The sequence below is a fragment of the Melospiza melodia genome, chromosome 2, assembly GCF_035770615.1.
Source record: "Melospiza melodia melodia isolate bMelMel2 chromosome 2, bMelMel2.pri, whole genome shotgun sequence".
Classification (NCBI taxonomy): Eukaryota; Metazoa; Chordata; class Aves; order Passeriformes; family Passerellidae; genus Melospiza; species Melospiza melodia.
The window spans coordinates 123688728-123705844 of NC_086195.1; the positions used below are offsets into that span (position 1 = coordinate 123688728).

General features: G+C 42.0%; 1 protein-coding gene across 9 annotated transcripts in view; it reads right to left on the reverse strand.

Annotated features, from left to right (window-relative positions):
* Nucleotides 1-17117, reverse strand: part of FHL2 (four and a half LIM domains 2) — a 54076-nt gene that overhangs the window by 22071 nt on the left and 14888 nt on the right. The window contains exon 1 of one of the 9 annotated variants that reach the window (XM_063149842.1): nucleotides 15186-15342. The exons of 5 other annotated variants lie outside the window; for them this stretch is intronic. The gene's annotated coding sequence lies outside the window, so the exon portion shown is untranslated. Of the gene's footprint in view, nucleotides 1-2236; nucleotides 2394-15185; nucleotides 15343-17117 lie in introns of those variants that run through there. 3 more of the 9 variants (XM_063149844.1, XM_063149843.1, XM_063149845.1) reach the window with 3 other exon arrangements.

Sequence of the window (17117 nt, forward strand, 5' to 3'; positions counted from 1 at the left end):
TCCCCAATGTTTTGAGGTTGTTTTCTTTTTTTGGATTCAAAGCATGATGGAATCCTGGCAGACTGTGTTGTGTGTGATCAAAGGAGTTATCTGATCTCTTTTCTAATGCAAGGTGTGCCATCTGTTAGAGCTGATGCCTGTATGGACAGGAAGGATGTGATTTCAGGGAAAGTGCTCTCCCTGGACTTTTCTAAGGAGTGGGAAACAGATCATTATTTGTTCCTGAGTTCTTCAGCTGGGAATCACCATTACATGCTCTGTGTGGTAGGAACTTCACATGGACAAACAATATCTGACACAATATAACCACTGCTGGGAGATAACAGTGATTTCACAAAAACTAATAGTATTTTCCTGTAAATCCAAACCACATGGAAGTGACTATTTGATGCTTGCATATGTAGCACTTTCTGTGGGAGCACATTTGGCAAAATGGCGAGAACCAAAATTGTCTATATTTTATCCCAGGACTTTTGCCATCTTGGGCTTTTTCAAAAGACCACAAGAAGTGGTTCACCCCCTAGCCTCAGGTGTGCTAGTTAGATGTAGATGTCAGGTGGGAACCCAAGGTAACTTTTACAAATTTGATTCCTCAACAACATCATTTTATGTCTTTTCAGCTGTCCCACTCACCTCAACCAAATGATGGTTCACAAGCCGGAGATCATTTTACCCTATGGCTGGGGTAAAAGACAGTTTTATTGGTTCTCTGATCAGATTTTGATAGTAATGCTATGCTGTGTCAGGAACTGAGTTTTCAATAGAGCAACTCATATCCTTTAAAAAAAATTTTCTCCATATGTCACCAGGAATGGGTCAGGTTTTATTGAAAAAAGCAATAGAATCCTTTAGAATCCATCCTTGCCCAGTTATGTCTACAGGTGCACAAAACAGACCTAAATTTTTGTAAAATAAATAAACACACAGGTTTTTTAAGTGGTTTTTGTTTTGTTTTTGTTTTTTTTTTTTTTTTTTTTTTTGCCTTCCATATCCAAATGCCTGAAGCAATCATGTTCAAAGTTTACCATCTGGCTGATAAAAGGCACAGAAGGTTTTGTCCAGAAAGCTGGGAGTCCAATAAATTTATGAACTGATGAAAACAGGGTTCACAGCAGAAACCCAGAGACAACCATAATTGAAGCATTCTTTCACATTTAATGAATTTGTCTATCTAATAACATAGATGGGACCAACAGATAGATGTTGGTCCCTTTTAGAACAATTACTATTCAAGACAACATATAAATACACATAACCATCAATAAATGTTACAGCTACTGACCCTGACAATCTCAATGTCAGTTAGCAATCTTAGTTAATATACCTCTAGATTGGAGTCAGGGGAGTGGCAATTACAGACTGTCTTGCTAGTATCTATCTTTTTATGACATTTGCGGTACTCAGCAAAGCTGTGTGTCTCCATACAGAGCAAAGCTGGAATATGCAGGTATTTGGTCAACTAAATAAAAGCCATATCCCTTGGGGGAAGTAAAAAGTTTGGAACAGCCATCAATGCAGACAAAAGTTACTATTTCCTTTATTACATACACAGAGAAATCCACGTTAGCTTACAGTAAGGACTGGGTTGTTGTGGCTGCACATACATGCACACAGAGAGAAGCACAAAAAGAAGGAATGCAGAGCTAATAATTGGGATTTGTATTCTAATTTATTCTGTCCACATAAAAAGAAGAAATATAATGCTGATGACTCCCTGTTTTTCCCCTACACAATCTATCCGCGCTCTTTGCCTGCAAAGAGGAGAGGCTACCCTTGTTTCATGTGCATCTGCTCTTGCTACAGTACCAAAATGCTCCTTTGTTGAGCCCGGCAGCAGGAGCGCACGGAGGTGTAAGGAATCTAAGACCCCATCTTCGACTTTTTATCACCTCCCCGGCGGGTTACACACGCAGCACAATGCAGTCATTAAAAATAGTTACACATGAAAAGACCCGGTGCCTCATCAGCTCGCTGATGTGTCACTTTGCTGACGGACGTGCAGCAGTAATTGCTGCGATAAGAAATTTGTCTTTTTGTCCTCTTCACACCCCTGCCCGTGCACTCGGGAGAAAGGGGGACCGGCAATCTCTCTCCTCGCATCCTTCCCCAATAACCCACGGGGATACCAAACAACCCTCTCTCTCCTCCTCTCTGCACCCTTTGTTTAAAGCGACACCTCCAAAGATGTGTTCTGTGGGTAGTGGGGGGGAAGGGGAAAAAAGGGATATTTACTTACAGAGCAGCAGCGGGCAGTTAATGCCACCTCCTGGAGCGGGGACAGGGGGTCACATCCATTAACAAGAGCGCCAAGCGCGCCCTGGCCTGCCCGCAGCCGGGGCTGTGCAGCCAGCTGGGGCTTCCACTGCCGGCAGAGAGCGGCTCCGCCGAGCGCAGCTCTGCAGTCAGCCAGTGTGGAAGGAGGCTGCTGCCTTCCCCAGCCCAGCGAAACCCCTCGCTATCATTTTACCATATAAGGAGACAAAAGCATCGGAGACTCTCATTCTTTGAGGCGCTCTGCAGCTGGCATTCGACACTTTCTCTATTCCAAGGGTGTCAATACTTCCCCCTCCTAAACATTTTGTCTTTCTTGGCCCCCTTCCTAAAATAAGGCTCCCTCTCCCCTCCTCCAGCCTTTGTTTCTCTAAACCCCTGATGCTTATTAATAACGTGGCTTTGCTAAATCCGAGAGCTCGCTCTTTGCACAAGGAGAGGTTTTACAGCAACTCAAGCCCCAATATTTGCAAGGCTCTTCACCTGGCTGAGATAATAAAGTCCTTGGTTAAAACTGGTATGAGGCTTTGTTTGCTTTGGTCATTTTGCCTGCTGAGTGTCTTGCCCAAGAAGAGTGAAACAACCTGTCTCTCTTCTTCTTTGTGGAGAGGTGCACATCTCTACAAAGACCACGTGTGCAGGCACTTCTTTATGAGCATTCAGACCCCAGTCTAATTTCTCTCCACCCTTCTTTCTTGCCAAGCTTCCCCATAATCAGGAGGAAAACGAACAAAAGCAGGGGAAATCAGTGAAACCAGAACCAACCATCTTTTTCTAAGGGAAAGCCAAAGGAACAGATTGTCTCAGCACATGCTCAGTACCCAGTTGAGAGCCTTGCCAGCATGCACATGGTAAGAAGAGGGGGAACTATTAATCCCACTATATCAGGAACTACTTTTTCTGTTACAAAATCCAATTTCATTTATCAACCACTCTAGCAGAGACACATTCTGCCAATCAAAACAATGAGGGTCCTGGGAAACCTCCCAGAGGGAAGAGTTTGGATCAGAAGCACATGGGAGAGCTGCTCTCTGCAGCTTGAGGGGTAGGCTGGGGAGGCATTGCAGGGTAATTCTTCAGTAATGACAGGTGCTTGCCAAAGGGAGGTGCTTTAATATGAATGCTTTCAACCTTAAGGGAAACCAGGAGGTTAAATATGTAAAGCCCATTGTCCCGAGCGAGCCTTGCTGTTGTTTTGCATACAGAAGGTGCCAGGCAGTCCAGTTTTGGGTACTGGGTTCTGACTTGTGCCTGAGCAGTGGTGTAGATGTGTACATGGGTTAGATCACAGTTTCTCCTGCTAAAGAAACTTGTGCCAGAACCCTGCCCTGTACTTGCAGTCCTCTTATGCACCCAGATGTAGTCAGATTTGGAATGGGGGTGAAATGTGTTAGTTGGCCTCAGTGTTACTCCAAATCTAGGAAAGCAATGGTTTTAAAATGGTGGGAAAGGGCCATTCCTAGCTCTTCTATCAAAAGATGCGAGTTATTTTGATGACCAGCAATGATCTGTTTGTCAGTTGATTCACCCTTTGCCATTGAGGCTTCATGCCCTGGAGGGCTGACAACAGGCATACAGGATTAAGGATGCCATGGCAATTAAATCTGATTTAAATCAAAGCTGCTGCACTCCCCAACCACATGGGGAGTCCCTGGCTCTTCCCTTGAATTTGCAGTGGTGGTGTAAAATGAATTAAACCAGGGAGTGAAAATTTTTCATTGAACCCATGAGCTGCCCCTCTATCTTGGGAGAGCTCCTTGTTGGGTTTCCAGCCCCATCAGTGAGTTCCTGGATGTCCTTGGAGATATTTCATCTCTCTGTTTGTTAGCTTCACTGTCTGTAAATATAAAGCTCAGGACAGCCAAACTCATGGGTAAGTTGCTAGGAAATTTACCAAGGACTAGCTAGAGCATAAATATAATAGGAGTAACAGTTTCTCTCTTTTAGTTTAAACTATTGCACAGTGGCAACAATAATAATTTATTTCCACTTTACTTACTGTTCTTACCTCAGCTCTGATTTAGTAGTGTACATAAAAAAGGAAAAAGGCCTTCAAGGTAATTAGAATTGGACTATTTGATTGCAAACTTTTCAAAACAAACTAAATATTCTGAATGTGTTGATTTTTTCAATTTCCATGATATTCTTAGTTCCCCATTTGTCCATTGACAGCTACTGCAGCAAGTCTGACAGAGATTTTTTGATGATCCCTGTGGTCATACAAGACAAGTGTTTCTCACCATTATAAGTTTAAATATATACTGGCTCCAGCTGAAATGATTTAGTTTATCTGTTGCAGGTCTGGGTTGACTTAAGGAAGATAGGGGAATTTTTGCATATTTTAATATAACACCTCTGACTCCTTGAAGGCAGAAGAGCCTCTGCTGATTTAAAACCCATTGGTTTGTGGGCTCACTATGGGACTGGACACTCAGCAGCCACATCACGACTGTGTGGGGCTGTGAAAGGGATGGGGAAGGTGATCAGGCAGCACCTCCCCTTATCCCAGGATGAGGTGTATGCGCTCCATCACACACTACTAGGGAAGGTACAGGGAATTCAGACCCCTTACCCCCCTCAGGACCACTCACTCCACATTTATCTGGCAAGTAAATATCCATCAGTGATTGGTAGCCCTTCCCAGCCTCTTTCCCACCAGACTCAAATTCAGCAGGTATGAGTGGGTGGGAGACCCACAAATTTCATTAATTTTCAGAGAGATGGGGAGGAGAGGGCACAGGCCCTTTCACTAACAAATTTATTATGTAACCCACTTCTTCTTTTTCAATAGGTATATTTTATATTTTATTTTTAGTTCTTTGGTTCTCTGAAGAACCCAGCAGAGATCAGACATCTTCAAGGCTTCAGAGGAGTCATGGCAATGAAAACAGGGGCAGTGCTTCCAATAGGGGTCCTAAACCAAGAGTGGAAATGCAAATACTGCAGAGTGATTTAGAAATTTATCCCATGGTTTATATTTTCCTCATGGGTATAGCATTTGCATAGCATATATTGCTTGTTCTTCAGTGGTTTGTGTGTTTAACAGGCTAATTCTACATGTAGAATGCTGTACTTCCATATAGGTAAAAAAGGTGGAAATAGTACCATTTTCATAGCAGGATTTCTCAATGATTTTACTAAGCCTTTGTAAGTCTCACTTCAGCTACTGGTTGTTATTATTGATGCTGGAATAACTATAATTTCAGCACTCATCTCCTTTTCTGGCTGAAAAGAATGATCAAAGAAAAGTAGTGGAAAGAGACAGCTGGAAGTGGAATATTTTTATTTCCCCCAGTTTGGGACATGAGAAGTATAATGTCTCTGAGAGAGCGGGGGAGGGGAAAATACACACTTTTAGGTTTGAAAATGGCTAAGCTACTGGCTGATTCTTTACTCCACCAATTTATCCTGGAAACTGTTAAGATCCTTTATCAGAATTCAACTAATCCCCTTTTTGATGCTTGAATCTGTGTAACACAAGCTTCAATTGAATATGAGAGGGTGCATTTAGGAGAGCTGCTGTTTTTGGCACTAAGACTTAGGAAGGAGTGTAGACTAGTGCAGAGGCTGCATTTTAGTTCATTAAACCTAAAATAACAGCTAGGCAATATTAAATCTTCCTGAAATTTCATACTCATAAAATGCTCACAGATATGTATTTTCTCTAAGAACATGAGGAATTTGCAAAGGATAAAAAGATATTTTCAGCATGTATTTTCTTTCCCAATTCAGTTTCCAAGTCAAGATTTTGTGCAATATTCTGATCTTCCTTTATTCCCCTAGGAGACTCGAACCTCAAGTAGAAAGACTCATCAGGTAAGAAGTATCAGAGTTTCACAGATTCTGATGAGGGAATTACAGACATGTTTGGGCAACCCATTAAAACCACCCCAGCCAAGGTAGATAGAGAAAGTCTGTCTGCTTTTGGGTGATGTAAGACTTCTACTATTGATGTTTAGCCTAAATCAATGAGGAAACTTTAGTGATTAGAAACTCCAATCTAATATGTAAAAAAACCCAAAAACTTTCATGTTTACTTTCTTAATACTTTATAGTTTTCACATGCAGAGTTAAACAATTTTCTTCAGTAATTTAGAGAAAGGTGCCGTGGTTCAATAGCATCAAAGAACTTCTGTTTTTCATAGGAAAAGTTATCTTTAGAAGGATGATAAGATGCTATGAGATTCAAATACAAGTGTGTCTCTATGATTGCAGGGTCTGACGTAGAGACGAAAGCATTTTAGACTATTATGGTCAGTTTGGACAAAGATTTCATTAATTTTTTTTAAGTTAGACAGGACTTTTGAGCCAGTTAGACCTGGTTTCATTCAGAAAAATCTAACTCCTGAAAGAGATGTCCCAAAGTGAATATGGCAGTGAGGCACCTGTGGTCTGTCACTTTCTGTAATTGCTCCCATACCCTTCTCTCTGTGGAAAATTGAGATGTAGGAGAAGGCTTTCAATGGATGACCCAAACAGAAAGACAGCTGTGTCCCTTTTCTGCTGCTTTCCTCTCTCCCAGCTGAGTACAAACAGCTTTTATCACTGATGTGCAGAGGAACATAACTTGATCAGAGAGGAGAAGTGTAGTGGTGCTTGAAGAAGCAAACAGAACACCAGAGAAAGCTTCAAGAATCAACCCAGGGCTTAAAGGAATGGTATCCGCTAAGGAAAATCCCCCTTGTTGACAGATGAGTTTCCAAAAGCTTGGAAAGCTGAGGCACCGTGTTACAGGACTGACAGGTCATTCACTGGACAAGCAGCATTGTCAGAAAATCCATCCCAGGACCTTGTGGATTAAAAAGAAGCCACACAGGCCCTTGCAGGATAGGGGCAGCCCATCAAACAACTCCCCAGGCAGTAGCTGCCTGTACCATGTGGGGCAGCCACGCTGAGCTGCCCTCACCAGGCTGTCAACTGCATGAAGAAATAACGAAGATCTGCAACAAAGAGAGTGGAAGACAACAATTCTTATGGAATTCAGTCTTTTCCCTACTTTCTCTAGTATTCTTTCTCATTCTCTTCCCTCACAAAGGGACAGATGGTGCCTTTACTTTTAAGGAAACTATAGTGAAACATTTTGGTATTTGCTATCTTCACATTTCTTTGGCTTCTAAGTGTTCACTAAACCCCTCAGCTCCACGGTTTGTTCATCTGTAGCCAAGGGTAGAGACCTTGGTGGCATGTTTGCAGAAGTGCTTTGGGATAGAGAGATCACTTCAACAACAGGTGAGGGGTCTTCATATGACTCTAAATGATAATAGTGCAGGGACCTGTGCAGAGGAGCTCTTGCTTCTTTCTTTTGGATTCAACTTGACTGCCATGTGGGGCCTGAATATGACTGATGGGAAGAGCCTTTTGGGTTTCCCTGCAGATGGAATCTGGGATGTCAAATTACTACAGAGGTTGCAGTAATTGCTGGTCTTCTGAGCTGGCAAATACTACCCTTTAATTTAGGATTTATTAATTTTCATATCATCATGATTTATCTTTCCCTATTCTAGATGCATGAAAAAAACACACTGTGATTGTTCCAAGAAATTAATGACTCTGTGTTTCTGAGAGCACCAGAGACCTGCTATTCTGTAAAAAATAGTTCCCATTACCTGTGGTGCTCCCAGCAGCACACCTCAGCATTTTTAGGCAAAATCCCCCTTCAAAGTCTTTCTCCCTCCCACTGCTCTGCTGCTCATGGCTTCTTCTCCAAAACCTTACTTCTGTCTAATCTGCTTCTGCTCCCCTTAGCACTTTTTCTGCCTGCACTCCTGATCACCCTACACTGTTATCACCCTCTGGAAATAACCAACAGCAACATTTGAGACTACCATTTCCCTTTATCAGACAGCCAGAGGCCTCAGGAACTTCTGAGCAAAGACAGGTTTGAAAAACTGAGCAGCTAGCAGACACCTTAAGAACTTACCTGACTAATTTCCAAGGCAGAAGTGACAATGCCCAAGTCATCCCTGGCAGATCTCTGCCTAATTTGCCTTTAAGGATTAACAGTAGGGAGCCACAAGCTCCAAAGAGGGAGGGAGGGAGGGAGGGAGGAAGGAAAAAAGGAAAGGAAGGAAAGGAAGGAAAGGAAGGAAAGGAAGGAAAGGAAGGAAGGTTTAGACTGAAGTTTTCAGTCTAACATTCGTGCCTGTAAAGGATGAATAGTGTCAGGAGAACTTGTCATTTGTAGTTATTCAGATCACACCATAGCATTATGAGAATCACTGAAAGAAGGGTTCCTCCAATTTGTTATGCTGCTCTTGGGAAATATCTTGGGAAGAAAGTGAGAAAAGAACGTAATGATATCTCTTCATAATACTCTGCCAGCCTCCAGCAACTTTTGGCTTGGGGATTTCTTAACCTGGAGGCAGTATTCATACTGAATATCACTTTCATGAACTTGCAGTTCCCTCCTGATTGCCTTAAAGGAAATTCACAGTTTCCAGCAGGCTAAGATCAAAGTTGATGAGTAGGTAGCTCTACTCTGTGTAGCTGAAGAACCATCTTCCTTGTGTTAATTTTGAACATATTACCTACTAGTTTTATCAGAGGCCTCCTAGGTCTTACCTTTGGAGATATAATGAGAAACTTCATCTTTATTCATATGCTACAGGCTGTTCATGTCTTTGTCAATCTTTATCATATCTCCCCTCAGCCATGTCTCCTAGGACAGGGAGCCCCAGTCTGCCTGTTCAGTCTGTATAAAAGGCACTTCTCGTGTTTTATCATTCCCCCTCAAACTTTTTCAACATGACAATTTAGTTTTTCAGGTGATGTGGCCAAAACTTCAACATTCAGTTTGCTTTTTGGCTGCGTGTGTTCTGTTATTTTTGGAGTTTTTTTGTAAACCTATATAACCTCTACATTTCACACCCAGCTAAACATTTCAGAACCATTACTTTATAGCTAAAGTTCTGTTTCCCCCCATGTTCTCTGTTTTATGCTCATCTACATTCAGTATGAGATGCTGTTCTAGTGGCCACTCATCTTTTTGCCTAAGATCCTTTTTTCTCATCTGGTTTCTCAGTCTTAGAAGAATTCCCACTAATAATGTCCTATTAATCTCTTTACTGTAAAACCTATCTTTCAATTCATTTTATGCCATACATGCAAATATCTCCCCTCTTATCCTATTACTGCTTAGGTGTTTTTAAGGTTTTGTGGTCAGAGCCCTTATTGAATACATGGAAAATGACAAATAGGCAGATGCTGTCAACCAAAGATCTCCTCTATCTCCATGCTGTTTATCATCTTACGGGAACCTGATGGATTTGAAGAACATGATTTCTCCTTATCAAGGTATATTGAATTTCTCCTAATATATCATATTTACCCATCTTCTCTACCCTAGTAGTGATTTCTACTAAATTTGTCAGCCTTACCAGGCTCTATTTCTCCCATTTTCTCTTGGAAGAATTTGAAAAGGCTGATGCTTTACTGGATACATTCAGGTGCTCAGTTCTACATCTGTTTTAAATAAGAGGCCATGGACTATTATTTTTATTTCAGCTAAGTCATCCTTCAGTCCCTTTAAATCTGTTGGATGAACACCATCTGGTTCTAAAATTTTCTTCCTATTAATTTTGCTTATTTGCTCCATACCTCTTCTACAGACACTTCAGCTTGAAATAGATCCTCTGACGATGCCCATAAGGAAGCATTCTGCTGCAGAAAGCTCTCCAAGTTCCTTACAATGGAACTTACAAGTTCCTTACACAGGAGCAAAAAAAAAGGAGATCATTTTGCCTCTTTTGGTACAGTCATCTCTTGCTCAAGGACTGGTTATCTGTTGCCCCATCATTCCTCAAACCCTTCAACTTGCCTAATATTCAAAAGAAGCATACAGTGGCAAATCACTTCCCAAATTACTTCAGACTCATAATATTTTGATGTAAGTAGAAACAGTCACTCTCTCCATTCTGACCATGACTGGGGATGTCTTGTTTTGTACAAAGATCCTTCTGTATGGCAACAATTATTTTTCTTCTCAGCTACTGTTTGTATATACTACAGATAAACTGAGAGGGTCTGATTTGTAGGCTCAGACATATATTATGATTGAGTACATGAGCTTAGATTGTGCACTTTGAAGTAGAGTCCTTGCTGTTGATCTTCTTAGGCCTCTGCTTGCTTTGAACCCTATAAGTGCTCAGGCCCTTTAAATAATAGGATTAAAGGGTAAACCTTCGCTTGCTGATGTGAATTTCATGTCTACCACTTCACACAGAGCTGAAAAAATATACCATCCATTGTCAGCCTGATAGCAATATGGATTGTGTTTGTTCCTGCAAGTTTATATTCCCATGGCTGTCTAGTGGAGTTGCTGTCTTAATGTGAGTGAAATTCAAATGTTGTGAGTAAAACGAAAGAAAAACTTGTACCAATGGCTTGTCTTGAAGATGAAGTGTCTCTTGCTGGAAGATAAGCAATTTCTATGAATCATTAGAGAGGAGTCAGAACTCACATTATGAAACAGTCATTATCACTAATGCTTGTCTTTTTGCTTATCCTTAATGTCTAACCATAAAGTCCAGTGAGTCCTGGCTGGGTTGCTGCAATGTAAATGCCTGGCATGGCTGAGCACTGCCCATCTGTGTGTCCCTGAAGAACCTGTCTGTAGGGGGATAGAATATGAGTAATTAAAGGTAGTATAGAAAGTAATCTTACCCCTTAAAGAGTTGCACCTGGGTTAATTATTAAAGATTAGGAGCAGGCCTGACTTTAACAGGCCACAGCTGTAGCCAATAATATGAAGAGTGTTATAAAAGAGTGGATTGGTGGGAACTGGAGTCAGTTGGCTCCTGTGAGGACAAGGAAGAGTCAGTGCCTGGAGGAGATGCCTACAAGAAGCACTGAGAAGGTACAGAACTCTTGCAATATAATGGCAACATTTAACCTATGCTCACACAAATTCCTGTCTGGGGCTCATGTGCTGAAAAGTACAACAGAGTTTGTTCTGAGAACTTCCCCTCTGCTGTTGTTCTGTACCAAAAGTGCCATGCTGTACCTCCCTCTGTATTATAATTAGTGTTCTAAGCCCCTGAGTGTCCTGCTGCCTTCTACACCCAGCGCTGGAGGCAGGGAGGTGTGTTGCAATGGAAACCATGCATAGGGAATTAGGACACCAAGCATTTAAAAAATGAGATAAATAACAGAATAATGGGCTTCTGTGTGATGGCATCTATGGCTTGCAGGTATTTCTGTTTTCATATGGTAATCTCTAGGCATGTTGGGCTTTGCTTCCCTAGCCACAGACTACCAAAAGGAGCACTAGTCAATGCTGTCAGTGCTTCCCTCTTACAGAAAGCATGCAAATTTCTAGGAAGACCTTGGTGAAAATCTGTTCAGCTTGACAGGGAATATGCCGACCTGAAAGCCCACTAGCTTTGTTTATGTAGTGTGTGAGACAGCTTCTGTCCCCACTTCTGTGCCCATTTTATTCTCATGACAAAGCACTTATTTCCCTTTTTAAAGGAGAGTTTTACACCAATTTGTTGTGATATGGGAGTTCCACAGACACTGTAGGAAAAAGAAATAATATTATAAAAGAGAACCTGCACAAATGGGTTCATAAATAATATTATTGAAAATATGAAGTGAATTTGAGAGAAAATATTTTTTCTTCTAGCTCTTTCAGTGTCACTAATTCTTGGTAAGCATGTTTTAACAGTAGCCAGTAAACCAACCTGCAGCAGAAACTTTTTGAGTTTTCTGAAGGTGATGGATTGCTTTGAAATATCTGTGGTAGTCCTCCTTCTATGTTTGTCAGAGGGAGTTGAGCAAAACCAGGCAAAATTTCTCCATCTGCTTTTGGAAAAGCTATGACTGTGCAATATGGCCTATGCTTCTCAAAGCTGATCAGTGTTAGATGATGAATATTGCTGAAACAGCCTGAGATTTATTGGCATGAAACTGTACTCACTGTGATATAAAGCCAAAGATAAAATATTGCAGTCAGTAATAATTCATCTCACTGAAAAACAACTGTGTCAGAGTGTCTGTGGTTTGGTTAGACAACATACAAAAAAGGAAAAATGGTGAGGAAAAATATGCAAATGCAATTTTGTACACAAGTTAGGTACTCTTAAAATCAGAATGAAAAGAAAAAAGAGATCTGGGTTTTGTTCAAATAATCTGTGGATGCATCTGAGAGAACTCCCATTGATATCTGTGGGGCCAGGATTTCATCCCCAAGTCAGTATTCACATCCACTTCCTTCTCTGGTTTTCTTCTTTGTAAAATAGCCTTTTACATTTTCTGTATTAATGAAGTGTTTGAATGAGGCTGCCCCCTCACAGCCTCTTGCCAGCTGCAGTCAATGATCTGCCTTGTTCTGATGGCTTGCTGTTTGCAAGGGAAAAAGTAAAGTTATTCATCCATTAATCATATTTTTAAATGCTAGGTAAGAACAAAGTATTATTGTTGGAGAGTGCCTTTAGAATGGCCTCACTTTGGAAACAGGCTTTGGGTCTTTTTGTTTAATTTCACTTTTAAATTCAAGTCCTGTGAAAGATCACAGCATTAGTATGTATGTTCCTGTATTTTGTTCTAGCTAAAGACTTTTGGCCAACAGAGTTTTTTTTAAAAAGCTAATGCTTTGCTGTACATGATTGGAATGCTGCTTCTGTTTCTTGTTTTTGAAAGGGAATACTGTCAATACACCAGTGGCTGCAATATTTTAACACTTAGTGCCCAGCCAGGACGATTTTCTCATTTTTATTGTTTTAGCCTGAGGCTAAGAAGATAGGCAAAGAATTTGAGGACATGAGAAAGTTTCTAGCATGTGAGAAGTGAGACTATTAAAAAATATTAGTTTTGTACACGATTTCTTTACTGCACAATTTACTGTGGAAGCACATCTGTTTAGCTTAATAGCAAGATCTTGCAGTAACCAGATGAGCGAAGGCAGCTGTCATGTCCCACTGGTGTCCCTCTAAAACACTGCAGTCTCCGGTGGGACATGCTGCCTTTGGGCTCCAGGTAACAGGAAAATCATCTCCCCAGTGCTGGGGAGCAGAAGATGGAGCTCTGTGCAGATCTGACCAGACCATGGGCAGATGGTTATGGCTGGGAACAGGGAAACATGTGAGGTGCTGGCTGCAGTGTCTGGAGCCTTCCAAGGCATCCACATGGGGAGAGTAAGCTCCAAGAAAACTGCATGTGCAGGTAATTTGGTATTTTACATTATTTTATTCTTCCACTTAAGTTATGGGCTGTTCTTGACATGAAAGTTAGAGAAAACTTCTCCCTAAGCATGTTATCTCAGCACTATCTACACTGACTGTCACAGCCCACACCAGCACAACCTGGAAAGCTAAGCCAGACGTGACATTACCTGAGGACACCAACCATGGCAGTGAGTGCCTGTCACAGGTGAGGGTGGATACATGGGGGCATGTATGATTTACTCATAAATCAAATAGGACACCAGGGTGCTTCCAGGCACTGAGATTCACTTGCCTGCACTGGTCTGCTGACCAGAAACATAGGGCTCTTCCTCCTGGGCAAGGCCTAAGAGCACATCCTATCCCTAGGATGTGTTTGGATGTATTCACTTGATTTCAGAGGCCATGTGTGTGTAATGGCCTGGGCACAGCCCCAGGGCTGCATTTCCCCCAGGACAGCCCTGGGACCTGACCAAAGTGCTGCACCAATGTGAGCACCACCTCTCATCTTCAGTCAGTGCATGTACAGCAGCTTTAGACCAAGTAATCATCTGACCTCCTGCCTTTGAAATCCTCACCTAGGATCTGACCTCAACCCCAAGCACTTTGAAGTGGGCTGTGCTTTCCTACAAGCACTGGCTTTGGCTCAGGTCTAAGGAGTCCTGCTTCTCAGGGTACCTGGACCTGAGATCCTGTCAAAGCCTATGAAGCACTCAGCATCTGGAAAAAACCTTTCTTTCATTTAACTTCTTGAATAATGGAATAGTAAACAAACTCTAGTGCAATGTGTGACAGCTTTAGCTCTTAGGCTAAAAGTAAATTAGTATTTCTTACCTTTGTGTCATATTTTGTGATTCTTGGATTTAAAATCTTATAAGGTTATAAAAATATTTATAATAAAAATGTATCTGTAAATGCATGTAAACAAATGTATGGCCATGCACAAATAATCTTATTTTTCTAAGAGGCGTTCTTTTATTGGCTTCATTTGAAAGTTAATGCTCTCGTGAGATGAGGTTATAAGTAATTTAATACAACAATATCCTGATAATTGGTATTTGGCAGTTATTGCTACTGCTATTTTACAGGCTAGTTTTGATGAATTCCTCTTTGACACACAGTTATGATTCAGTGTTTTGCTTTCTTTTTCCTTTTCCCTCAGCTGCTGTAATCCATAGCAAGTAATTGTTTAAAACGTGAAATCAGCAAGCATCACCTGCAATTTTCCTTTTTTTCTTTCATGGCCACTAGAAAATGATCTGAAAGGGGAAAAAGAAGTAAAATGTTCCTTCTGCCTGGCCACTTTTTTTCCCCCACTATCTACTCATTTTCCAAACATGCAACATAAAGAAGAAAATGCTGATAGAGGGGGAAAAGCCTCCAAAAACTAATGAAAAGCTTTCTGCCTGAAGCAATTCAGTTTGCTATACAAACCAGGGAAGTGTCTATAGTTAGATATGGTTGTGTTCCTTGAGAACATGAAAACATGACAGTGTATTATTAGAGAAGAAACTAAAGAGCAGCTGTTAGTTAGCACCTGGTTCCCAACAGCAGGCTGGGAATACAAAGAGAGACTCTGTGGGCCCTGGCAGCAAGAGAGGAACAAACAGCCTAAAGCCCATTCTTCCCCTGAGAAAGCCGTGCTCCCTCAAGAGGTCAACACAGAGCCCTCAGTGAGAAGTGATGGAAAATTACAGGTGGAAAGGAGAAAAGGGCTCAAAAGACGGTGAAAATCAAAACAAGGCACTATCTTACCTTGCTGCAGCCCAGTGCTGCCTCTGCTCATGAGTCTGTGAAGGAGAGAGGACAGGACAGCCTTGCCTCTTTATTGGATTGCCCAAACTGTGTGTTTCGTAATTAGACAGTTGGGCATCCGTGCTGCGGGTGAGCTATAAATATAAATCTCCAAAGCAGCAGCCATGGGCAGGAGATAAGGACTGCAGCATCTCTGTGCTCACCAGCCTTTTAAGGCATCACAGCTAGAGCTGCATGAGGCCCTGATGGAAAGGGCTGTTGTGCTCTTGAGCAGTGCCAGCCCATCACTTTGCTGCATTTGGGAGTGCCTTCAGGAGGTGCTGCAAGGCACCCCGAGGAGATGGTGATATTTCAGGGCTCAGTATTTTGTCTGAGATATGAGCAACTCTAATTTATCAATCAGAATATTTGTCAGGCCTTTGGGATTGACAGAAACACCTTAAGAAGTGCTGACTGCTCTGTGGATGTCACAAACTCCAACACTCCTTCATCCATCCGTCTGTCCACCCCAGGTGTGCAGCCCTGTTGCAGGGTAGTTTGTGTAGTTTGTATCTTGTGTCCTGCCTTAGTTTTGCCCTGCACCTCCTTGTTCAGGAAGTGCCACCGCACTACAAAGGACAGCAGCTTTAGAGATGAGCCTGAGATCACAAAGTAAGTCTGTGCTGGCAACAGGACTGTAGCTCAGGGGTGAACTTTCTGCTCAGGGCTTGTTGTACCCTTCCTGCTGCAAGGTAAGTGTGGTGCTGGGTGAAGGGAACACTGGTACATAGAAAAAAAATAAAAATAAAAATATTTGAGGTGGGAAAAAGCTCTTCTAGTAACTCCCATGGGGACAATCTTGCTGGCTGGGGAGGAAAGCCCGTCCAAGCAAGGCTCAGTGTAGAGGTGGGGTTACAGCCTGCCTGCTTACCTCCTTGCCAATATTGGATCCATCTCTGCATTTCAATGTACTTCTACAGAGAAGGGTGTAGCAGAGACATGGTCCTTGGTACAAAGTTGAACTGTTTCAAGGGGAGGAAAAGGAAAAGCTCTCTGTAAGATGGTTTGGTGAAGAAATAACATCAGGCAGACTCTTTGTGCAGGCAAAAGACTCTCTACAGCAACATACTCGTCTGAAGAAGTGCTGTGCTGTTGAACTGAGGTTGCAGGTTGTTCCTTCCCCTAGCTGAAGCAGCAGTACTTGATGAGGGATTCAACTCCTTTGCTGATTTATTTATTACTTCCACAGTCCTGAAGAACACTTCATTCCCTTCATCTCCTGCTTCTCCCTCTTGCCTTCAGAGCCCTGATTGAGCAATAGTCCTTAGGAGAGTGTGTCACCTCCCAGCTCGTCTCTGAGCAGTTTGGACAACAAGTGTAGGTCAAGCTGCAGAGGCTGGATGCTGACACAAACTGTGTGCCAGGCTTTTTGGCATGACAAACTGATTTATGGCCTGACATGGAGCCCAGTCAAGTTTTATGGTTTTAACTCCAAACCAACGAGAAGTGGGCATTTGAGGCATTCATCCTACCATTAAAAAGCTCGCAACAGCATGTCCTCACCCTCTGCCAAGCAACATGATTTGAAAGCCTGATTCAAGCCTCTGGCAGAAAACAACTTTCACACATCTCCTTTTATCCCTGCAGAAATGCCTAGCTTCCAAGCACCATGGGTGAGGATCATGGCCTAGAGACTTGGGTTAGGGAGATAAGAGAAATATACCACAGAATTCCTGGGGAAAGTATTGTTCATCCTAGATCTAATGGCCTTTTGCCTCATATTTCTTTAGCTACCATGTAAACAGCCCTTTCACATTTCCCAGAACAGTAAACAGTTATGAAAAGCTGTTTAAGCAGCAAAAAGGGGAAAGTTAAGACATATGTTTTGACAGCTCTGGAAAGCCTCAACCTTTTCATGTTAGCCAAAATTTTGTTTGCATGATTCAAAGGTGT